The sequence below is a fragment of the Engystomops pustulosus genome, chromosome 1 (assembly GCF_040894005.1).
Source record: "Engystomops pustulosus chromosome 1, aEngPut4.maternal, whole genome shotgun sequence".
Lineage (NCBI taxonomy): Eukaryota > Metazoa > Chordata > Amphibia > Anura > Leptodactylidae > Engystomops > Engystomops pustulosus.
This window is the reverse complement of record NC_092411.1, coordinates 221,994,648-222,021,414: the sequence shown is the minus strand read 5'-3', so window position 1 is coordinate 222,021,414 and position 26,767 is coordinate 221,994,648. Positions and strand designations below refer to the sequence as shown.

Here is a 26,767-nt window from a genome sequence, read left to right as displayed (position 1 = left end):
TGAGCATCTCTGGAGAGACTTGAAAATGGCTTCCATAAACATTCACCATCAAACCTGAGGATCTGCATGGAAGAATGACAGAGGATCCCCAAATCCAGTTGTGAAAAGCCTTTTGCATCATTCCCAAGATAACTCATAGATGAACTAGCTCAAAAGGTGCTTCTACTCAGTACTGAGAAAAGGGTGTGAACACTTGACCATGACCATGTGATATTTCAGTTTTTCTTGCTTAATAAATCAGCAAAATATTTACATCTGTTTTTTTCTGTCAAGATGGGGTACATAGTGTACATTAATGAGAAAAAAAAAACTTTTTTCATCTTACCAAATGGCTGCAAAGAATGAAAAATGTAAAGGGGTTTGAATACTTTCCGTACCCACTCTAGAAGCGCTTATTCCTGCTTCAATACAGAGAAATAATTGCTACGTGTGAATGCAACTAACCAGCATAATAAAAGTTGCTGGAAACATCCATTCCCAAGTAATGTGTTGTTTGTCAGTTTGCTTAGCAAATCTTCACATCAGAAAACATAAAATGCACCAGACTTATCCCTTATTAATTGGCCTACATTGCACTAGACTTTAGTGCCAGATTTCTGGATTTAGTACATTATACTGTAAGCCACACTCAATCGCCTGTTAATTTATGCCCCCACCTATGCTCATCTGGAGCATGACATAACTTTACTTAAAGCACTTTTAAGCAATTCAATACAGAGATCTCAAAGCACAACAGTGTGAGGACAACTAATAAATTGTAAAAAATATGCATTAGTAAAGACTGTAATAACTTAAAAAAGGAACTCATTTCTTTTAACAAAAACACCAATTATCCCCTCCCACATTATAAATAAATGTACGTTCATTCACAGTTGAATGATTGGAAAATTGTGATGGTAGAATGGATGTGTTAGGAGTCACAGCAAAGTCTGGAGGTTTGCACTTTTAATACTTGGCTCTATTAATATATGACAGCAATTTCACTCACTAATTATCTCTTAAGCAAAGAGTGTGATCATAGATGTAGAACCATACATCAAGAGCTTGACAAAATACGTTATGATGCTCTTGTTTGATGGTTAATATTTTAGCAATTATATAGCAATAAGGCATTTTTTAGATTCTTCATATTTACTTTATTATTCATATTTGTATAGTGGTAACTATGCCTTAACCATTTGAGACTATTTTTCACCTTAATGACCACTAATTTATTTAAATATTTTTTAAAAAGCCCAAAGCTTTTTCCTATTTCTATTGCCTTCACTGTATGAGGGGTTGTATTTTGCATGACCATGTAACATCTGTGTAAACGTCATCCTCAGTTAATGGTGTGTGAGTGAGGATGTCTTAGGAGGTCATTTATCTCTGTGCCTCTCTTGGCACTTGGGTTTCACTTGCTTGCTCCTTTTATCAATTAGCAACACAATTATTTCTATCCTACCACCTAGCTTTGGTCCATCGGTAGTTAACCCAAGGCGACTGACAAGCTTCAAGCTCCTCACCTGTTCTCTGAGTTCTGACCCAATCACTATTGAAGATGGGCTTTGAGATCACATATTAATCCTGCCTACCCATCCTTTACTGCTGGTTATAGAAGTTTTGTTATGAGCTCCGAGCCTTCCTTGTGATTTGTAGCTTTAATTTCTGGTATCCTGACTTTGGCTTGTTATTCTGACTTCTCTGCCGTTTAGATTTTTTGTACTTGTATCTGTTCTCATCCAGCTCTGTCAACTCCTCTTATCTGTTTGTACTGTTTTCTCCTTATGTCTGTGTTTTGCAGTTGGCATACAGAAGAATTGTCATGCAGTTGTCCTGTAACCCCTAGGGTATGAGAGGCAAGTAGGTAGGGCTTTTGGAGGGTTCACTATCAGGGATTATTTTCTTGTCTATGGTTTTGTATCTGATTCCTGTATTACAGACCAGTTGCGTTTTTGAATGGTTCCCTGTTCGGGGTACATAAAAATAAATTAATAACCCTCTCTATGGGAGGGTGGAAAGCAAAAATGCAATTCTGACCTTGAAAGTGACCTTGAAAATAGAGGAAATGTTTACCATGTTCTGGACTTAAAAGGACATTCCAACCAAAACAGAAAATTCCTATGCACCTACGTCCATGTGTCTGTCTCTAAATATCACATAGGGAAGGTGGTTTAACAGTAGTGTGGATCTGACTCCAGTGAAAAGCTTTCTATACCTAGAGACTAAGTTGTCACCCTTTACAGGCTTCAGATCTTCCTGAATGGTGGAGTGTATGACATAAACTCTCCACAGGAGTGCATTTCACAGTGACTAATAACAGTGAGACAATTTTCATATCTTGGGATCACATGTGACATCTTATTCCTATGTATGGAGCAAATATTCACAATGCATTCCCAGTTAGCAGAAATCGGTTTGCATTTGGTTGGGCTTGCGGTTATTGCTAACTTAAATGGCCATTTGGTGGCAAATTCTTTGCACCAAACTATCAAAGGAGGAGTCCATTTTTTTTAGTTTTTTTGTGCCACTTTCTTCTAAATAATAAAGAAGTATTACTTACCTTCCAGCTCCAGTATCATTGCTCTACTGGCTGGCGGTGTCAGGTCAATGATATTTAACTACTGTAGCCAATCACCAGTGTTAAAGGGCTATTCCCACATAGGTAAAATTCTTAAAAAAGGCTCAGAATAGCAAAATAACATATTCTGTAATCTGATGTCTTTAACAAAAATATATCATTTAACAGATATAATTCTAAGCTTTCTCTATCAGTCCTGATGCTGTGAGTTTTGGTTGTCCCTGGATATGGCTGTAAACTCAGTCCTCTTTATGGTTGCGCAGGTCTTCTCTGGTCAGATTCCCACACATCTCCTGCAGTGTTTTCCCTACCTCTCACTATGATCTACTCTTCCTGCTCCTGCCTCTCAAAAACATTGTGACATTAATGGATGAATCGTCTTCTGTGGGGTCTGCAGTGTGATGTTGGGCTGTGGAGGGTACTGGTAAGCATTGTGGTGCAGTATACATATAGGTTCTGTGTACGCTGTGATAGGTGGGCACATGTACTGTATTGCACCGTATAGTTTTGACTGGGCTGTCATGATGTCCCTCTGCTTCTTTCCCTCTCCACAATTCCCAGAGTGTCTGCAGGAGATACAAGGTATGGAATAATGCACCTCTCCCTGTATAATACATACATGTGTAACCCTAACATTGTCCCTGTATATGGAGTTACCCCTGTGAGGGGTACATGTGCATTTAGGTCAGACCCACACATCAGAATTTAACAGTTACCTAGCTGATGCTGAGACAAAAGGAAAAGCAGCAATAAACTGATTACAATTGCAAAGTAATTGGATAAAAGTTATCTTTATTATGTTAGGATCACTAAGGGATTAGGATTAGAGAACTTCCGTCTGTGGGCAAACCCCTTTAATGGTCATGTTTTGTCAACACAGCATGACAACATGTGACCTCGGAGGCTTGTGAGATCACTTGAGATCACCACTGTAGCTGGTCTAAAAATTCTCAGTCATTGGAAATCATAATGCAGGAACCAACTATTGAATAGGTATAACTTATCAGACTATCCATGTTTAAATAATATGCTTGATTATGTCCTTAAAATTAAAGGCCAATTCTAAGCAAAAATGGTGTTTTCCCTTTAAATACTTAAAGAGACCCTTGGCTATTTGGAAAAAAATAAGGAGAGAATACTTTCTGTTCCTACCAAACAAATGCAGTGTCTAATTGCCAATCAAAATCTAGTTGTGCATCAGCTTCTCATTAATCAAGAAATTAATTCTGAGAAAATTGATAAAATCGTTGATGCAGTACTTGATTTAGAGAAGAATCATGTGCTGCACAGTCACACAAGAATAAAAGTTCTTATAAAACCTCGATTAGGGAAAGAGGAGAAATGTGTATATGATGTGTTAGGAGAGATATATCTAATTAAAATGGGAGATAAATTCCAAAAGAATTTTTGCTTTAATGCAAGTAAACATTTTACTAATTAACACCTACAACAAGTTGTTTTGTAGTCTCATTCTGTGATCCTCTTCAAGGTGCTCTTCCCTTTCAGGCTTCAGACTATGCTAAGTTTATAGTTGGTATATGTGAAAAAAGCTAAAAGGGCTCAAAAAGCAGTCACACATAGAAAAAATGTACATATTATAGACATATTGGGGCACATTTACTTAGGCTGTGCGACACACTTTTTTTTCGGACTGTGCCCTATCTTCAATTGATAAATGGCCTGCACAGGTATGATGACTGCGACCCTTTTTTTGGCACAGCTGCACTGGCTACCATGCAATACAATTTAAGGGTCGTGCCGTCGGACGATCAAACTGATTCAGACTGAGCGTGGGATTTTAACTTTCAAATTGTGTTGCAAGCCCAAATACTTAGATGCACCACTAAAAAGAAGGTGAACTCTCTCGGGTCTGAGCGGGGAAGCTACACATGCAGCATATCAGGCGCACAATCTTAGTGAATCATGGCACAGCGCCATAAAACGGGGTAAGACAGGACATGTCCTATCTTTTCCCTGTGTACAGAGTGATACGGTGCCACACGTGTATTGAACCGCACGACTGCAGACCATTGCAATATATATGTATATATATGTCCCCCAATGGTCATGTGAATGCGCCCTTAATTGTACAATTAAAAACTATTCACAACAAGAACATCTGGCGCCAAACAAAACGTACCATTAGCAGACGCGGCCTATAATGATCACAGAAATAGGCAGAATAATAAGAAACATTCTTACAAGCCCGAAGAGTACATAGTCTGCCACAGGTTTGGGAGCAGGTTCAAGGGAAACCACCATGGGATATCCAGGCAAGGAAATGAGTATCATGGAAACGAGTGTACACGTTTTATAAATGTGTGGTTTTTGTATTTTAACTATGGATTGAATTTTTTTTTACATTTGAGCTGCTGCCTATGGAATCCCTTTTTCTTTGAATATTACTACTATAATACTGCCCCCTATATACAAAGAATATAACTACTATAATACTGCCCCCCATTATACAAAGAATATAACTACTATAATACTGCCCCCTATATACAAAGAATATTAATAATATAATACTGCTCCTATGTACAGGAGTATAACTACTATAATACTGTCCCCTATGTACAGGAATATAACTACTATAATACTGCTTCTATGTACTAGAATATAATTACTATAATACTGCCCCCTATGTACAAGAATATAACTACTATAATACTACTCCTATGTACATGAATATAACTACTATAATACTGCCCCCTATATACAAAGAATATAAATACTTTAATACTGCTCCTATGTACAGGAATATAACTACTATAATACTGTACTGGTATAAAAACTCCTATAAAAACTCCTCACTCAGGTAGCCCCCTCCAAGTCTTCTACTCCTTCATACACAGCAAGCCCCCCCCAGGTGTAGTTTCCCCATACCCCATCTAGTTCCCCCCGCCCCTAAGTCGAGTTCCCCTCTGCTCCAGGACTAGTTCCCCCTGCCCCAGAACTAGTTCCCCCCCTGCCTCCAGGTCTAGTTTTCCCCTGTCCCCAAGTCTAGTTCCCCGTCCTCACTGTCAGCAGCCCTGTTCTTTTGGCTGCTGTGTAGAGAAGAAGCCGGAGGGTCATCACAGGGCCTTTTGCTAGTCACTTATATAGCTTATAGCAACTTGTGCAGCGGGACCTTGAATGATGTCTTTCGAGGTCCTGAAGCACAATCCTGTTTGCTTACTGCACACATGTGTTTTTTCATTTTTTGGCAAAAACACAATGAAAATGCGGCCCTGCTGCTGCACTGGGAGCTGCAGGCAGCATGGTGAGGGCCACAACCTGATGCTCTGCAGGCTGGGGGTAGTGCACCACAGCATTAACCATTTAGATGTTGTAAATTAGATAGGACATTATAAAGAAAGGTTGTATTTAAGTGGCTGACAATGAATGATAAATTCAGTACAACTTATTTATTTGCTTAATTACTTAATGTTGCCACATACTGGCAATAAAAAAGTTATTGCTGTTCAATCACTAAGTTTGGTCTTTGGTCTTTTCAGCAGGTCTCCACTCTTGCTCCAAATTATACTACTTTCAATGGCAGTCGAGTCTTTACGGATGTGCTATATTTTTTTGTACAGAGTCTGTGTCTGTTGTTTTTTGAAAAGAGCCCAGTGCTTGTGATTTATCCCTCTATTGAGCCTGGTTCTGGTACTGCATTTATGAATGGAGCCCGATTCTGGTGCTGTATTTCTGTATGGACCACTTGGTGCACTGGACGTTACTTGATTTGTCCCAACAATGAAGAAACTTCGATCCAGCATGGCAGGCTCGATCCAATCTTTAAAATATCATCCTTATTTCAAACATGCCAATTTTTTCAAAAATTTTCAAAATTATGCCAATGCAGTCAGTATGGCAAGTATGCACAGGATGAAAAAAAAGCAATCCTGTACATAAGCAACAGTGACCATTGTGGGGTCGGTAATAAATTGATAAAGTTATTTTGGTTTTGTTTTTTACTGATGATTTTTGTTACTAAAGTGATGTCCCGTGGTCCAAGGGACAAGAACCGATTCGGCACGCTCTGTAAGCGCTGCATAATCTGTGTGCTCTATGTAAATAAAGGAATTATTATGATATTAATTTTTATTTTTTACATTTTTTTTGCCTTTTTCTAGGCCTTATATGGTGCTTAAATCTTGTGTGGATCAATATACTCAGCTTTACAGCTGCTCCTTTCTGTCATAGTGACAGTGCCCCCTGATGACATCATAGAGGTGATGATCGAGTCCAAGATGGCCAATGGCAGCCAATATTTAAGTGCCACATCGGGTATGATCACAGCACAAACTTCAATTGAACTAATCATGGGCACTGTCAAGAGCAGCCGGATACATCAGCATTGATCACAGCACTAATTGCAGGTATAATACGATTAGGTTTATAGATGGAGCTTTACATAGCATTGTATTTTACATAATTATTGTAATTGTAAATTAAGAGTAGGATGAAGGGTGGTAAAGGTTGTCTAATTAGTAGCTTGGTATTGTGTTCCAAGGCCAATAAATTGTAAGATATGTTAATATGAAACCACCAATTTAAAGGGGTTGTCCACTTCAAGCACATTACAGCAGATATTGTTTGTGTAATGAAAAGTTATTACATTTTTCAATATACTTTCTGTTTCAATTCCGTGTCGATTTTCTAAATCTCTGCTTGCTGTTTTTCTATAGGGAGTTTCTATTTTTACTTCCCTTAGATAAACACTGGTCCATGTTCATGTTATGTCATACAGGTGCGGGGGTCATTAGCATCACACAGCTTTGATTACACTGTGGGGGACATTTTCTATTGTGTTTCTGCCAGTTTTGTGGTGCTCTCACCGCATGTCCTGCTTACCGATGTATTTATTAGCAGGCGGTGCCAAAAAAAAAAACTTTTTCCGCCTGCTCCGACATAGCAGGGACATAAAGCTCTGCTACTGCACTCAGCTTACACTAGAATACCTGGAAAAACACTCACCACATTAGGATATCTGCTTATAGAGATAAAGAAAACGTGAGGGCATTTTTCTTCAGGCACATTTTCCTTAATTACATAACCAAAACATTATATACTAGGGGAGAGGGAGTGATGCATGCAGTGCACAGCAAAAACAGTGGCGGCCGTTTTGTGCGATATGCGGGATGTGCATCTTCGGGCCTGCGTGCATCACTCCCTCTCCCCTGGTATGTAACATTTTGGTTATCTAATAAAGGAAAATGTGCCTGAAGAATAATCCGAAACTGCATCTTGGTGAGTGCCCTCCAGTTTTCTTTATCTCTATATGTTGCTAGTTCACTGTGAGGATTGAGCACCCTTAAATAGGGTCCATGATGCAAAAGGTGTTGACTCCAAAGTGTATAACAATATAGTCGCATGGATGACAAAAAGCTGCAGTTGTATATGAAATAGGGGGTAGTCATCTTATGCTTCTTTACATTATTAGGATGTCTGCTGCCTGTCCTTCTGGCTTCCAATTCAGACTGGACGAACTCTCGGAGTGGTTATTGCTCCAGATCAGGGTGCTTAGCTTCTTCTACGACTGCTAAACACATTTCTGGAGCTCGGGACAGATTTTGGTTCCAGAGACAGAAAATGGGTCTTGGCGCCAGAAATATATTCCGCACAGCACCACAATATTAAATATGTGTCTCCTTTCTGAGAGCAAGTTGGTAACAAAACCAGTGGAGACACCGACACTTTATGTAAATGTCCCCCTGTGTGTCATAACGAACCATGCACTTGTGTGAGATCACATGACCATGGATCGGTATTTATCTACGGGAAGTAAACGATGTAGCTTCCTGTTGCATCACAGCAAGCAAAAAACAAGCAGAGATCTTGGAAACCATGAAGATATGATATAACTTTTCATTACACAAACAATATCAATTATTTGCTGGAATGTGCTTAAAGTGGACAATGCCTTTAAGGATGCGGGATGGCCAAATGGAGAAGTATTAAGGATCAAAATAGAATTTATAGATAATAAAATTAAATCATGAGGTTCAGAACTGGAACATTCCATCTCTATATCACTTGAAAATCAATACATTTATAATTGGAAAACATGATTTCAGATAAATTGACTTTTTCTGCCAGTATTAATCACACATTACAGCCGGCAACTATCTCAAACAAATATATACCCTTTTTTTTAATCAGATCATTTTTATTTAACAGAACAAAGTTAGATATTCCTTTTCCAAGACAAATCGCAATGACACAAGTGACAAATACAAAAAAAATCCCAAGCCTTTTATATTGTGATGAGATGTTCAATGCTGGACACACATACACTGTATATATATATGTTACCCTTTCTGGCCTGAAAATATGGATGACTTCTCTTTTGTAATGGATTACCAAAGTAGAAAACTGCTCAGATATGAAAAGCTCGAGTCTGGCAAAAATAGGGAAAAGAAAATAAAAAAAAACTAACTTGCAGCCACCTTGAAACAAAGTGACCGACATTTCTATTTGTATGGAAATGCAGGAAAAAAAATGTCCATGGAGCGGATTTCTGCAGATCTGAATGTTAAAAATAAACATTGTGAGGATTTTGTGTGCAGAAAGAAATGTGCGAAAATCACAGAAAATACAAATAGATATTTTTACTGCGACACATATAATCATTATTTCAAGTTACACTGGTGTTCTCTTCAGAAATTTGATCATTATTGAGCTCTTTACTTACAAATTGTAAGTGACTGTGCGGAAGAAAGAAGTGAGATATTGTACTTAAAATTTTGCCTGGATTTCTCAAATATAAAAGATTTTGTGATTTTTGAAACAGGTATCGACTTAAAGCATACATCTGACTTCTATGTTCTTAGCAACAATATAAATGAACAAAAATGCTTTTTCAAAATATTTATAACATGTCCTTAGAATAAATCCTCAATTTCGGCCTGTCCCTGGTCCTTGGACTGTGCTCCCAGCTAAATGGCCGAGCAGTGAGAGAACATCGGCGATGAATTCATTTTGTAGCTCAGAACCATTTTCTCTCATCTTAATTTAGTGTTTCAATCTTAGACAACATCTCGCTCATGGGCTGAGTCTAGCATTATAGCAGCAATATCAAACACCACCTATGGACAAGAAGGGTGAAAATTTCTGCAAAAAAAAAAAAAAAAGAATTTTCTATCTCCTTCAGTTTCTTTGTACACAAATTGCTTGCCATTCATGAAACAACCCCTGCCAGGAGTAAGTTATAGCTTATGTCCATGTCTCCTCTCTGCTCAGGGTGTGAGGGTGACATAGGGGGACACAATGGCTGGGAATTGCAACATTTTCATGGTTTGTATGCCAGAAAACTGTCATACAAGCCATGAGAAATCTTCCCATTGACTGTAAATGCCATGAATTGTCACATTAGTAGAATAACAATGTTATTTTAGGGCAATACAGTCATTGAAATAGAATGAAGGTATTTTAGCTACAAGGCCAAAATTTTTATTTTCCTTGTAGCAACAGTATCATGAATCTGCTGAACTGATTCATTATTCCACTTATTACGGTACTCCAACCTTCATTTATCTGTAAGTTCTGACCTGCATTCATCTGTAAGTTCTGACCTGCATTCATATTACTGGAAGGTTTTGGAAATGTTTCTTCTATTTTACTATATTTTTGTTCATGTAGCCTCAACATTCGTTTTTCTTTTGATGAAAAGTTTCAATTAGATGAATCAAAAATTTCCTTTGAGGAGGAATTTTAAAGGTTTAAGCAATGGCGGATTAAGTCAAAGACCCAGGGCTTTTCACAGAGCTTGGGCCTGCAGCTGAAAAGGTTTAATGCTAAAAATCCATGACTGTGGTCGGTCTGGGAATCACAGACAATGCACTGGATTTCATGGTCCACACACTATGCAAAGAAAGGTACTCTGAGCAGCATATTGACATAAAGGGGCACGTTTACCTACCTGTCCCATCGCCATCCCCGCCGTGCGTTGTCCGATGAATATTCGGGTCTGCCGCGATTCACTAAGACCATGCGTCCAATTTCCTGCATGTGTCGCTTCCCCGCTGAGTTCCGCTTGAGTTTACCTTCTTCTTCCCGGTACATGTAGGTGCTGGTCTTGCGACACAATTTGTGTTGCATGCAAGCTGGCACCGATGCAACACAATCCGATTGCGTGCTCCAAAAACCCGGGGCAATTCAGGGCAAAACGGAAAAAAATTGCGGAACCCGGCAAAAATGCGGCGACCGTACCCTTAGTAAATGTGCCCCATAATGTGTATAGTCCCTTCTTCCCCGCTGTAATCTTTATGACAATTTAGCATTGCTGTTTTGCAGGGAAGCAGGGACTCCTTGAATCATAAATAATTATGATGCACAGAGTCCAGATCAGTTCTTTAAATCTGGCCAGCGTATGGTCCATAATTCACAGAGAGAACATGGTTGTGTAATTTTAGCCTAATTGTACAGCAGAGACTAGCAACAGATTCCATGTAAGTTCTGCTCTATTGTAAGTTCCTCTAGAAACTACTTTGCACAAGTTGGTAAAGTGCAAATTGGAGATTGAAACTGTTATATCATTATGTAAATGCAACATCCCCCACCAGGGCCTAGCCTTTTCTTGAGGCCTGGAGGAAGCCGGGGCCCAGAATACCGGAGTGGCTTGCGGTTGGGGCCTAGGGCACGCTGGTGTCACAGTGCTTGGTATGGGGACCGGAGAGCTGTCCTACAGCCTGGCAGGTCTCCAGCAGGTGGTGTGTGCATTAAAGATGGAGGGAGAGGCTGATGTACTGAATCTCCGGGCAACCCCTTTGATGTCTGTAGTATATATCCTTGGGTAATGGATGGGGAGCACTTGGTGTGACAGCCATATCCAGGGAACAGACGGAGGGAACGTTGTGCAAAATAACTCACGGTTCTTTATTAAAAACAACTGCAGGCAACAGGCCTTGTTACAGATGCCAGATTGTTGGAGATTCCAGATTACTGGAGTGGTCATGGAGAGTGATCCTCAGGAATAGATTCATCATCCTGGTAGTAGGTGCAGGCTGGGATGTAACTGTGTCCAGATATGGAAGCTTCAGCTTTGTCCTGGATGTTCTGTGTGTAGCACTTAAGGTGTGCGTCACACTATTTCTCTGCTCACTGATAATCTGCAAGCTGTGCTCTCTGGGAGAGCTGGATTCCAAGGGGTGCTCCTCTGTCAGGAGCTGGGGCCTAAGAGATGCTCATAAGGTGCTAGCCTGGGCCTAAAAGGCCTTGCCCCTTCCTGTCCAGGGGTTTTGTGAGACCCTGGTCAGGTGGTGGCTCACTCTCCAATCACACTCCAGTTCACAGGAAAGAATATCATTGGATAACAATCATCACATATCTTAACCCTTGCTGTACAGGCAGGGTCTACCACTGCTAATTACCTATATACGATTGTATAATACCTGAGGTGAGTTGTGCAGGCTCACCTGTTGGGAGAGACACAGACTGAGGGGCTTATTTGCAACACTCCTCTGCCTTCACATTGGCAGGGGTGTTGCATAAGCAAGCTGTTTGAGATGGAATTCTGACATAATTTGCACCAAATGTATTTATGAAGGAGGCATCACTCAAAAAAGTCAGTGGCCTCCTTCACATATCAATCATACCCCTTTCTATGCAGCAGCTTAGCAAGAAGTGAGTGCAGGAGACATGGGGAAGGGGACGTTGCAGCCTGACTCAGCTCAGGAACACCCAGCCGTCTCAATTCACAGGATTTCAAGTGGGGGTGCTTTTAAAATTCACAGGAGCCGCTGACTCATGTCAATATCATCATGCAGTGCAACTCACTACAGTTAATGAGGTAGGACCTTTGGTTTGGGGGAGGAGATCAGGTTCCCCCTGACAGGTTCCCTTTAAAGTTGTTGCCTAGTGGTTGAAAAACATGACTATTTTCTAACAAAAACAGCTTCACTCCGGGCCCTGGTTTGTGCTCAGCTGTATAGAAATGATTAAAGCTTAGCTACAATCCCACGCACTACTTTTTTTTGTAAGAAAGGACCCATGTTTATCAACCTCTGGAAAGCCCCTTTAATTTATATACTTCATACAGGTCCATTAAATCGTTACTTTTCAGTGTAAATGCCAATTTTGAACAATGGTGTCTGTGGAGGTCCCTTGCAAAGTGTATTAACCTCCTGTAACACAATCTAAATGGTAGCCGGAAGATACTGTCCTGGTCATCATGTTGCTGAAGGTATTCATCCTCAGCCTGGGTGTTCTTGTAGTGTATGTATCATGTCACCATTGGGAGTAGAAAGGCTGAATAGAGCAGGTCCAGCAGGTTATAGAGAAGATGCAGTGTGAGAAGCAGAAAGGGTTTTAATGTCACAGCAGAACCACACAAGAGGCTGCCAGAGGGGGTGAGAAGAGCAGGATCCAATGAGAAAGAGTGTGAGAAGGACAGAGATTTAATGTTTTAATACTGCAGACCATTTCTGTTTTTGCATTTTTGCTTCTTTTACTCCTTACCTTCCAAAAGCCTTAACTGGAAGCTGGAAAAAAATATGGTGGAACTTGGGTGAACATTTTGTTACAAGCATTTTCTATGCCTTTCACTGTCATTTCAAATTGACCTATCCCCTCCATACTTTGGGTTATTAAGATCATAAATGTTACTAAATGTGATTTATGTTGTATTTTAAAACCTTTAAATATCGGACAGCTCCGAAGTACAGCTTAATCCCTTTAGTAGGTAACTATCCACATATTGGGCAGCTGTGAATGGATAAAAAGATATGCTATAAAGCAGTGGCGCCACTAACGCTGTAGCAGCCATAGCAACTGCTACGAGGCCCGTGAGGTTAAATAAGGCATGTGGCCAAGTCATAATTTAAAGATGTCATGTCCCTGGGCCCCTCCCTCTGTGTCCCTGCTGCGCCCTTAGTCTTATGTGCCTAACCCGCCCACTGCTTCCCAAACAGCCTCCCATTTGCCGGCCGACACAGTTGACCGCCAGCCCACCCCGTACTTGACAGACACAGTGCATGGGCCTCCAAGCCCGTTCGCCCGAACACTCAACTTCCCTCCCAGGCTAGTACAACAAACTTTCCGCTCGCCCAAACACTGAACTTTCCTCCTGTCCGACCGCACAACGAACTGCCCGCAGAACTTACCGCCCCGACCACCGAACTTACTGCCTGGGCGAACACTGAACCACCCGCCTGCTGACCCACACCGCCACCACACTGAACACCAAAAAAGCAAGTACCATCATTTACATTATTTCACTGGCCATACAGAGACAGAATTACACTTCCAACAAGTATTATGCCTACCAACTTTAAGACATCAACCCCTTTTAGAAACCCCTTCATAATGCAATTTGTGATCATCTCAGGTTTCACTAAATTTAACTCAATCATGTAATTTAAGAAAATAATTACATTTGGAAACACATAATATGTAGATTTTTTGTAATGTGAAAAATTTATAAAATGTGAGGCACATATTAGGTCCATGTGGATAGAAATGATTCTATAATAATAAATCTGTATACTTCTCTTCGCTCATTAGTAACAAAGTAGCCATGTAATATTTTTCTAGCTCTGAAAGAAATTATCTCACTCTGCCATTTTTTTTATTATAAAAGAGGATTAGAAGTGCTGCTTTCTCTTTGAAGGAGACATTAAACTGATAAAAGATTAAGATTAATAACTAAGATCATTATGTTGTGAATGCAATTCATTAATGTATTCGTTCTTATTTCAGTGCTTGAAACAGGATGTTTATATGAAAGTGCTTTTTAGCACATGGCCGGTAATGGTGACTTTTCCCCACAATTGTTACAAAATAAGATGTTAAAGAAATTTGTATAATTAAGTACAAAATAAAAAAGTAGGTTTTAAAATTTGAAGAAGGCTGTCAGGATCAAAATGCCTCACAAACCAAACTAAAGGATTGCATGGAGTTTCTGAGTATCATCAGAAACTTACCTTTCTTGTCGCATAGGATTTTGCAATTAGAAGAAAAGACTTGTGCATGTAAATTATGCAAAAATTACAAATGAGGCAACCCGACTGTGTAAGTGGCCCTGCTCTTCTCCTATATCATTGTATATCACAGGGTCATCTCCTTAGTCGCACATGTTAGCTAGAAGACTTGCAGACTTTGCCCTGCATTTGTTGCACTTGTTAGTTAAAGGAAACCTACCATGAGGAATCTGCCATCAGAGCTAGATCTGATGGTAGATTCCTCCTGTCTGCCCTTGCCCTAATCTGTTATTTGATAATCCTGGAATTTAACCTAATTTGTTAAAAACTTTATTTTCAGTAATATGTAAATTAACTACAGAGGCTACTGGGGAGTGTTCTAGCCCGGCCGGGCACAGGCTACTCCACTGCTAGTCCTGCCTGCTCCCGCTCAAGTAGAGAGCTGGTGGTGTCAGAGATACGGGGCTTGAAGAGTGCGGGCCCAGAGTGGTCTCCTCTCTTTTGTACATAACGTTCCGGCAATTGTTACACAGATAGAGATAGACTGAACATTACAGATACATAAATATCTGTTAAAGGTCATAGTCAATTTAAAACATACATAACAGCCATTTTACCCCTTTGCGGCACCTTCACCCTTAACTTTGGCATATCTGCACTACCAATGGGTTGCTTGTCAGTTACAAGTGAATTTATATTGCATTGGTATACTGAATATTGCAATATGATGTCTCCTAGTTGAAAAGAAAAGACAAAAAAAAAAACAATGAAGAAGGAATTATTTTTCAAATATAAAAAATTACATATGTAATCACATAAATTTCATATTTTCCAGCATTGCTCCTGATGTATCTTTAGAACCCAAATAGAGACATTCAAAAAGTTTTCATGCGTTAGCGGCAAAGTCACATATTTTTGCATAAAATAACTCCACTCAAATAACACAGACTCATAAGCCAGATGTGTTGCCTTCAAAATAGATCAAACAAGCCCAACGACTTCTAAATGACCGCCTTTGTTTCAACTTCTACTGTACCCACAAATATACTGTATCTTTTCCTGCAGAAATAAGTTCTATATGGGTGCACTGACAATAAAATCTTCCTGTATACTGTACCCCCAGGTATACATACATATATTTTTACACCCCCCTCCCCCAAGAAATAAAAGAAATAGATATATAGAGCCCCCCAAAAACACATAGATATATACAGCCCCAGGATGACAAGGTCCTGCACACGCCCTGGTCTATGGCAGAGCAGGGAATATATTGTTCCCTCCATCTGTCATAGCCGAGTCTATAAGCTACCGCCCGGTTCTCGTCTCCGGCTGTTATTTTAACAGCTAGTTCAGAAAAGCTGCAGATATAGTAGGCGACTCAAATGGCCATGCAACCACCTGAATCACCCACACTTAGGCACGCACCCCAGAAGTCCATCCTACAATCCACCCTGGCAAAAGATAAGTACTTTGAAAACAATATAGTGACCTCCTAGATGGCCGCATTCTCACTACAGGGCATTCAAGAAGATAAATGGAAAGGAACCTCTGACCCCCTGTGAAGATAAAGAGATAAAACAAAAATGACAACAGAGGAGGACGGCCCCTCATGTGATAACGTTAATATAATGGGTCCAGGTGAATAGCAAAATTGCTCACCGTTATCACTTGTATAGTTGCGATAACAAAAGGGGTATGATGCCTCGTAGGTCTAATGTATGTCGTTGATAGGAACAGCAGCTCTCAAGCACTCCAAAGACTGGTATTCAATGGAACCATGAAGAACGTATAGAGTCGAAGACAAAACAAGGCTTAATGCGTGCAATAGTAACCAACTTGTTAGACAGTAGATGCGGTGAATAGATCAACTGATATTTATTTATTTGTAAATATAAAGTATTCCAAACATCTAATTGAATGTTTTAAATACTTTCTATTTACAAATAAATATCAGTTGATAATTTCACAGCATCAATGTAATGTTTAGCAAGTTGGTTACTAGCGCATCCGTTAAGCCTCGTTTTGTCTCCTGTGAAGATATAAGGGGTATTCGGCACTGGACACCCCCTGTCATCACCACTGGGTCAGACGTTCATCTCTAGAAAAAGTTAAATGACCCTGATCTGTATTTAGACTGACTGTGTCCATTAGAGTAGGTTGCTGGTAGTCCTGCAGTAGATGCACTGTGTACAGCTTCTGCGCCCATATGGTCAACAAGATGCAACTGTACTTTAAAATTTGGGAACTACATGCAGATTTGGTTTATCCTTTTGCAAGAAGGGGTTAAAATACAATTCCATTTAGATTTGTTCAGTTGCATCCCTCATTAATGGCAGACCATTTTAATACTGTTTTCTCCTATTTTATACTTATATGGAAGCGCTGCGATGAATATTAAAATAGAACAAGCTAAAAAAGATTCATTAGTTAATTGAAATGAAATTGAGGTGAGACGTCAGTAACAAAGTAATTATAGATTAAAGAAACAAAAGAGAGGAGAAATGAAAATGGAAATACTGAAGATTGGAGAAAAGAAGATAAAATATATATAAAGAACAGTGTAATAAAAGGTCAGGAAAATGAAGGAGAAGCAGAGACCAGGAAAGCCAAATAGCTAGGAAATGAACCATCGAAATGAAACTGCAAGGAAAGTGAAAGAGCTTCGTTGGTAGAAAAATGAGCACATTATGCTGGAAATGAAAGGGGAAAGAGCAGAATGAAAAGTGGAGGAATGAAAGAATTGTTGTTGAGCAGCAAAGAAAAAATCCTGAGTATGAGGCAAAGAGAATGACGTCCTTCTCCAGGATTGTAGGCCATTAAAATGGAGAGTAGCTGATTATACTTTCATTTTTAATGGTCCACAACAAGCTCAAAGGAGGCAAAAAATTCTGCTAATTTAATGGTAGCCAAAAAACACTAAAAGCTAATAGAAAACTTGAATTGTAGGCTGAGATATTGTAAATCTTACATCCTTATAGTCTAAATATCTATCATCCCACATTTTATCCTGTGATTGATGTACATGAATAATTTCTGTTTTAGCTTTTTGTCAAGTGATGTACACGCCGTTACGATTTTTAATTTCAGTACCCCGTGCTTAAAAATCATTGTGAGCTGGAATAGAAAGTAGGGGAAGAAAAAGAACAATGTCTATTGCTATTTATGTGGTTACTTCAGGCAGAAATGTGTGTTTTATAGAATTCAGAATCCCTCCAGAAACTCCGATTTGAAAGCTTATGCTTCTTAATTAATGTGGCCCATCTGCAGGGCCGATTCTAGCATATTTGCTGCCTGAGGCAAATATTAAAATGCTGCCCTCCCTGTTAAGTAAATCCTGAAACTTTACTAACAATTAACATCCCTACAGACAATGCACTGACACTGCGTGACTGACTACAGGTTCTGGGAGTCATTAGTTGCATCTAGTACCTTATAGATGACAATCTCTTCCATCAGGAGGACTTTATTCCGGGTTCTCCAAACCATGACGTATCACAGCTGAGTTCACGGATGGATATCTTCAGCTCCGTGCAGCATCTCCACCCGGCGTCCCTAAAAATATCAGAGTCATTTACAGTATAAAGTCTCCTGGATAACAACACTGCGCTCCTAAATAATATATACCCCTCCCAACACAACTGACCGCACGCTACCCCACATATAAAACATACCTTCATTTTATATATATATATATATATATATATATATATATATATATATATATTTCTACTGGAATTATAGCACGCACAGGACTCCACCCTATTATTATGTTACATGATTTTACATACAGTACTCCCCTGATCAAATATATAGCACCCTAATGAATATATACTATACATATATATATATATATTTTTTATATAGCCCTGCTCTCATATATTTAAAGGCCTCGTTATTCAACCCCTCCCCCCAATTAAATTATATACAACTCCCATATACCGATCCCCTACAGCTTAAATAAAATCTTGCCCCACATATACAGTCCCCTCCCAGCTTAGTAATATACTGTATCCCATATACAGCCCCTGCAGCTAAGTAATATACTGTACCCCATATACAGCCCCCCCCCACCTTAGTAATAGACTGGACCCCATATACAGCCCCCAGCTTAGCAATATACTGTATCCCATATACAGCCCCCAGCTTAGCAATATACTGTATCCCATATACAGCCCCCAGTTTAGTAATATACTGTATCCCATATACAGCCCCCAGATTAGTAATATACTGTATCCCATATACAGCCCCAGCTTAGTAATATACTGTATCCCATATACAGCCCCAGCTTAGTAATATACTGTACCCCATATACAGTCTCCAAGCCTAGTAATATACTGTACCCCAAATACAGCCCTCCAGCTTAGTAATATACTGTACCCCAAATACAGCCCTCCAGCTTAGTAATATACTGTAATCCATATACAGCCCCCCAGTTTAGTAATATACTGTTTCCCATATACATCCTCCCAGCCTAGTAATATACTGTACCCCATATACAGCCCCAGCTTAGTAATATACTGTACCCCATATACAGCCCTCCCAGCTTAGTAATATACTGTATCCCATATACATCCCCCCAGCTTAGTAATATACTGTATCCCATATACATCCCCCCAGCTTAGTAATATACTGTATCCCATATACAGCCCCCAGCTTAGAAATATACTGTATCGCATATACAGCCCCAGCTTAATAATATACTGTATCCCATATACAGCCCTCCCAGCTTAGTAATATACTGTATCCCATATACAGCCCCCAGCTTAGTAATATACTGTATCCCATATACAGCCCCCCAGCTTAGTAATATACTGTACCCAATATACAGCCCCCCAGCTTAGTAATATACTGTATCCCATATACAGCCCCCAGCTTAGAAATATACTGTATCGCATATACAGCCCCAGCTTAGTAATATACTGTATCCCATATACAGCCCTCCAGCTTAGTAATATACTGTATCCCATATACAGCCCCAGCTTAGTAATATACTGTACCCCATATACAGCCCCCCAGCTTAGTGATATAGTGATATATAATATACACACCCCTCCCCCCCAGTATAAAATGATTCTGGCCCCATATAATATATACTGCATCCCCCCCAGTATGAAATAATTATAGCCCCAAATAATATATATAGCATCTCCCCCCTCCAGTATAAAACAAATTCTGGCCCCCAAATAATATATACAGCACCCCCCCACCCCCAGAGTATAAAATTATTATAGCCCCAAATAATATATATAACATTCCATCACCCCCCCCCCCAGTATAAAATAATTATGGCCCCATATGATATATATAGCGTCCCCCCCAGTATTAAATGTTTTCTAGTCCCATACAGTACAGTACCCCCCCTCCCAGTATAACATGACACCTCCCCACACACGTATTAGCCACATTTAATTATTAAAAGTACATGAAAAATAATAAAAATCATACTCACCTGCAGACAGACTGTTCCCTCGGCGCGTGGCTCTGTTCTTCTTGTGGCTCTTCTGTGAGCCGCTGCTCCGCACAGCAACACAGGCGGCGTGACATCATGACGCCTGTGTCACTGCTTAGAACGGAGCGACGCAGCTGCCGGAAAGGCACTGCGTCGCTCCGCATATAAATCGCGCCTGTGTCTTAAAGAGACAGGCGATTTATTTCGCTGGTGGGTGATTTGGGCGTTAATGGACGCTAATTTCGCTGCCCTTTACAGGGATCCGCATTATGCCGCCTGAGGCGAGATTTTCATCTCGCCTCATGGCAGATGCGGCCCTGCCCATCTGAACCTCAGAATAAGAACCCTATATCGGCTAATGTAAGTTTATGAAAAACCTTATAACAACAGCTGGAGCAATTTATATAAAAAATAGAGCAAAAAAGTCCCACACTATTTATGTATCCTGTATCCACAGTATTGAGAATGTGTGTTTATTGGACCTGGGGACCTGACCTTTGGAGTTAAAAGAACACAGATCTGCAAGTGTCCTGAGTGCCCCATGTAACATCTGTGTCAATGTCATTACTCTTGCTCACCTGGCACCCTTCACTGGTCAAAGAAGGTCTCTTGTCAGCTCCTCATCTTGCGTGTATAGTGATTCTGTGCTGTTTTCCCTTCTCTGTTGTGACCCAACTTTTGGCAACCCCTCTTATTTATTATTTGTTTTTTATTTGTCCAGTTTTATGTTCAAAAATTGACGTAGGAAGGGACTGTCTTCCAGTTGTCCTGTATCACCTAAGATACACAGAGGCAAGCATGTAGGGTCTTTGAGGGGAGGGGGTGGCTGGAGTTTAGAGCTCACTGTTTTGTTTGTCCTCCCAGTGTCCCCATTACATGAAGCAGTGGTTGGCCATCCCTCTATCTCTTTCGTGACTTTATCTCCTGCAGTCCCACAGACATGAATAAAGACGCGCAAGAGCAATTTTACCACTAGTGTCTGAGCACCATAACCACTTTAAGATATACAAGGGGCACTTGAAGGCCTTCCGTTCTAAAGGTGAATGGTGTTTAAACTTCTTACATTCAGTTTTTTAGCCCTAAATATTAATCACAATTAATAATTTCCGTTGTATTATGGTAATGTATATATGTAATATAAGCAAAGCAGCTATAGTCTTAGGGTTCATTCACATGGCCGTACCGGGGTAAGTGATCTGGTTGCATGATTTGCGAGCAGATTATGGTCCCGATAGACCTCTATGGCTCCTGGTCACATTGTGGTGAGCACACACTGCATCACCGCACTGTAACCAAGTTGGGTGACGTCTGCCTATAGAAGGAGGAGGGGTGAAAGGAGCGTACCCCTCCTCCTCCAAGGCCCTTTGCTTGCCGAGATCTGTTCTGGGGTGAGCACACGGCCGTGGGAATGAGGCCTTAGAAGATTATATCAGTACTTGGAATTCACAATACAATGACTATGCATAAGTTATAGTTAACTCTTACTCATTTACAAGATATATAGCTAAAGGCACCGATCAATAACTCAAAGAACTGTATATTTTCTCATTTGTGGCACATATTACTGATATCCCAGTTGGCCAGTTTGTGAAGGTCAAACAGAGGGAAATGGGGTCAGGTCATATAAAAACATAATGTTTGAGGAGTGAATAGGATATTTCTTGTTGGAGAAAATTGGAACGTGCTAAAGGACACTTTTCACTTAATGGAGAGATACTCACATGCATTTTAATGTTGCTCTCTGACACGGACTGATAGAAAAGTTATCAGTGCATACAATTAGTCCATCCAGTAGATGTTAGTAAATCTTCTGTGCTGTAAAATTCCACTAATCTGTCAGCCCATGGTCTAGAGATGCAGGTTCACAAATAATTACATTTTAGCTCCAGATAAAAGATGAGAATTAGCTTTTTCCTATTATTATTTAGAAATCTTAATGTTTTATCTCTCAGAAGGGAACTAGGTGCTAAAGCAAATCTACTGTATAATGTAGGTTGTACACCCTATGCTGACCCCAGTATGTGTAGCATCAAGTGTTGGCCTATGGTGTTCCTCACAAAGCTTTCTGTTGCTAAGAGTCGACTAATGAGCTTTATTCACCTTAGATTGGCATATGCAAATGTACCTTAATTATTCATGGGAGAGCTTCGTCTAGTCATGCATTTATTATTATTATTATTATTAAAGTCATATTTGGCTGTTTGGGAGTATACCAGGCGGATGCTGGTGGAAACTACATCTCAAGGTTTGATTGGTCACAATGTTATAAAAGTAGATGAAGGTACTTCTTGCCCCTTACTATTGATACCTTAGTGTGAGGAGCAATAGGAAAGGTCATTCCTTAATTCCAAATGGCATATTCTGAGGATAGTTTACAGTGGTAAACACATCTTATAAAACCTCCCTTTAAAATCTAAGATCTGCATTTTCAAATTTACCTTAAAGAGAACCTTTCCCCAGGTTCTACCCCACTAAACTACTACTTCCTCAGGTAGGGTATGAAATGTGCTTTTTTATATGAAATCTCAATCGTTTAACTATAAAAAATCCCCACCAAAGTCAGTCAAATATGACTCTTTTCACCTTATTTTCACATGAGATGAATCAAGTTTAGTGGCTGCAAGGGTATTGCCACTTCAGTTATCTTCTGTTTTATAGTACCTATTGTTTGTGTCATATTAAAGAAAAGAATTTAATCTTTTAGATCACACCAGGCTTATGGTCCTGTGAGCTACAGAACTAGGGATACAGGCAGCTAAAGACAATTGGAAATGCAAGAAGAAAAGGATCCATATTTTTAATGTCTGTGGGGCACATATACTTACCAGGTCCTGCGGAGTTCACGAAAGTGCATTGTCCAACGATCATGCACTGTACCGCAATTCACTAAGATCGCGCGCCCGATATCCTGCAAGTGTCACTTCCCCGGTCAGGTCTGACAGAGCTCACCTCCTTCTTCCTGGTTAGGTAAATGCTTGATCTTGTGACACAATTTGAAAGTTAAATCCCGCGCTCAGTCCGAATCAGTCGGATCGTCCAACGGCCACGCCCCTCCAATTTCTCTGGCCTGAAAGCCAGCGCAGAGTACCTGTCCCAGCGGCGCAAATCCCGAAAACATCAGAAAAACCAATGAAAGTGCGACCCCGCACCCCTAGTAAATAAGCTTCAGTGTGTCCAGTTCTGTAGCTCACAAAACTGTAAGTTTGATAGGATCTGAAAGATGAGATTCTTATTTTTAATATGACATAAAAGTATATTTCAGAAGATAGGGGCTTCTGAAGTAACACTACTCCTGCAGCCACTAAACTTGACTCATCTCATGTGAAAATGGGATAAAAAGAGTCACATAGGTTTATTGTTTTTAGGGTTGCTGTCAGCTGTTGGAAGTCTGCAGAGGTAAGCAAAGGCATCATATTTAGTCATAGAAGCCACAGAGTCAAGAGTTAACCCCCAGCTCTAATTTCCTACATGGCTACTTGCATGGTGACAACATACTGTACAGTGCTACATCTGCCATCTGGTGAGATGGGAAAATATGCAAAAACATGGCTGCTAAGGCAGCCTCCTTACCATCAAGCATGACCTTCAGGAAGACTAATGACATGATGTGGGATGTGGAGTGTCAATAACTATAAGTCTCCTCACACCTACAAGGCGGGCTTAATTATCAAAGTCTCCGTAGGGAGAACTCTTACTTCCCGACCCTATTCACAAGCCTCTCACACAGCCAAACCAGTTCCCTACACTGTACTGAAGAGATGCAACCACATTGAAACTGTGCTGTCTACATTTGGGAGTCTGTTCCTTCTGGAATAAATCTACTGGTTTGGCTTAATCCCACATCATATAGTTAGGTTTCCTGAAAGTCATGCTTATTGTTAAGGGGGCTGCTTTACACGGCAGCAAAAGAGGCATGGTTTCTTTTTCTCACCCTGGAAAACGTATTTGCATATTTTCCCAGAATCCTTTGGTAGGCGTCTCCACAGGCCTACAAGGCGGCATTGATTGGCAAAGTCTCCGTAAGGAGAGCTCTTACTTCCCGATCAGGTTACACAAGCATCTAGCCTCAGGTGTCATATAGCAGAGCCCTGGGGGGAGGGTGCAGAATAAATACTATGCAGCAAAGACCTTCTGCTCTCAGACAATCAAATAAAACTGTGACATGTGCTCTTCTGATATCAGAAACAAGGCCCTTACTGTATTGTAAAATGTGATATGTGCCTTGTATAAAGAGCCATATAGGGGCTTGTTTATTCTATACTATTCTATTCTATTCTATACACAAAAGGACCTAGGTAAACCAGGGGCTCTTACTCATAGATACACATAAATCAACTTTTGAAATTATGCTTATGAACCAGAAGGGCTATGGAGGCTTTACCAGGCTTCACAGGCTGTTACACTCTGCAGGAGCAATCCCCTCCCTCTGTGTGAGATTACAAAAGGCAGGGGGAGGACAGAAGTGCTGAAGGAACAGAGGGGAGTGTGAAGGGTGCTTCTGCACAGTCTAACAGCCTGCATATGGAGACTCTGGTAACTACTGTATTGCCACTGGCTCATTGTAATAAACCTGCAGAAACCAGACAGCCTCGGGTCTGACAAACGTTCGAGGTAGCGACACCGTCGGCATCGGATGAGTTAATAAGCGGTTATTAGCGGTGGGTGCAACAGACCCCACCTGTGTATGAAGAGGGCTCAGCCTGCGAGCCCTCTTTATACACCCCCTGCACCTCTGCGCAATATATCTACAGCGTGTCAAGGGGTCAAATACATAACTTATACATATGCATTTGGTGATAAGCTGCTGTGTTTCCACTAGGGTTGATATCACAAGCAAATGCATCATATAATTGCAGTTTTAGGTGGGCTCTACATTAGCGAATTAGGGGTGCTGTATATAATATTTCAGTTTTTGTCTCAGGCAGCAAAAAGGCTAAAATAGTATACACTGCATAGTATACTCGCATTGTGTAGAGGGAGCCAGGCCTGAATGAGATAATTGTCCACAGTTTCACAATCCTGGACCGAATCGAGCTCTGGCCTACTGACTTCATTTCATACACCAAAGGCAGAACTCCACAATTTCCAATCTCTGTCTTGTGTCTTTCTCTCTCTCATCCTCTTACTATTTATCTCATACATATACAGTTTCTATCATGTCAGAATCTATCTACCTATAATTAATATAGCAATAGTAATTTAATTCTCAAAAATTCCAAGTCAGTCAAGGCCCCCTACCTTGATTTTGTGGAAAATATATATTCCATAACAATAACACAAGTAAAATCAGCATATTTGTTTCGAATGGGAAGAGGTTCCCATATATCAAATATGTAGAGCTTTCTATTCTGTAGCATATTATATTACCAATACTTTATCTCTGTTTATTTTTGCTTAGGGCCAACCCCCTTCACAGCAACAATCATGAACAAATTACTTTCGAGTACAGGAAGATTGAATTGAGCTCTGTGCACTTTGTGACAAAATACCTCAGCCCGCCACTGCCATAAATCTCGCTCCATTATTTGTTTATGGGAGATGATACACATTCTTATTTCAGTGCTGGAGATTTTCTACTAGGCCCAAGTTGCATATATACCCGATTCAATTTGTGCAGAGTAGGGACAGCTCGAGATTTATTTATGGAACAATAGAATGATCCTTGAGTTCTTCTGTTGAGGGCGATGGAAATAGTCGCATAATGATCCCTTGACATCCTTAAATATAAATACACATATGTGGCTTATATACATAATAGTACATTTCTGATTTGAAGGGTCAGGAGCATGACACAAAACACTTACAATGCATTAATTTCTAAAGCACTACAATTTTCATTGGAGATTTTACAAAGCATTTAACAATGATTCGAGCATTTCATGTGTATCTAACAATGGTTGCTATTGACCTGAATAGTCGCTATTGATCATTGTGAGATTTCACATTAGTTGTTTTTGAAAAAAAAATAATAATAAATAAATGAAAGGTTATGGCTATTCATTCTCCTAATTACATCTACATTAGGTTGTTTCAACATTGAAAATAGAGCCTTGCACATATGCCTTTCTGTTTTCTCTAAGCATTTGCATTACAATATAATTGTGTGTTATAACTTACCTTGCACCCTGACAAAATCCTCTGTGTAGTCCCAGGGGTTGGGCTTTGTTTGGATGCATTTCAAAAAACAACATGTGTCTGTTCTGCAGACTGCTTAGCTCTTAGCCTCCAACTAAGAATGGCATATGTGCAATACAGCTGTAATGGGCTTCTGAAACATCTCTTTAGTGAAAATAAGGTCCCTGGTGACAGGTTCCCTTTAAAGAGATTCAGATTTTAGTAACAGAGCTTATTTGCTGCAGAAGGGAACATTACACATTTGTATTATTTGTTGGTTGTTATGATTGTTTATCATGTTATAGATACAATGAATCTGCAGCCACAACATCGGTCGCTTTCCAGGGAACTGCTGGTTCATGTTACACTCTCTTCTAATCTGCTTGTTACTATAGACACACACATACGTTGTTATTCCTTGTTTAGTTTAGTTATTCAAGGTCGACAACTTCCCCCATTTCTCTTGCAGCAGAACTCTAAAGGTAAGTATCCTCCTGTTATTATCCATACCAGAGGTTTTGACGAGAACAATAGGTTAGTTTAGCAGACCCCACTGTTTAGATTTCAACCCTATCTGTGTCCCCAGAATATAGAATGGGTTAAATGTAGTGGACCTTGTGTGGCCCTCGCTCTTGACACATGAGTATTACTGTATATCTTCTAGGACCTGTGATAATTCTCCATAGGGCTTGAATGGACAACACTGCATAGAAATGAGAAATAGTTGATGTGTAAGTGTGG

The 26,767-nt window shown here is 40.1% G+C and overlaps 1 long non-coding RNA gene across 1 annotated transcript in view; it reads right to left on the bottom strand.

Annotated features, from left to right (window-relative positions):
* The window catches only part of LOC140105035 (uncharacterized), an 80,835-nt gene extending 54,636 nt beyond the window's left edge, over positions 1-26,199 (bottom strand). The window contains exon 1 of the long non-coding RNA XR_011850483.1: positions 26,030-26,199. This is a non-coding gene — a long non-coding RNA (uncharacterized lncRNA). The remainder of the gene's footprint in view (positions 1-26,029) is intronic.
* Positions 26,200-26,767: the final 568 nt, after the last annotated feature.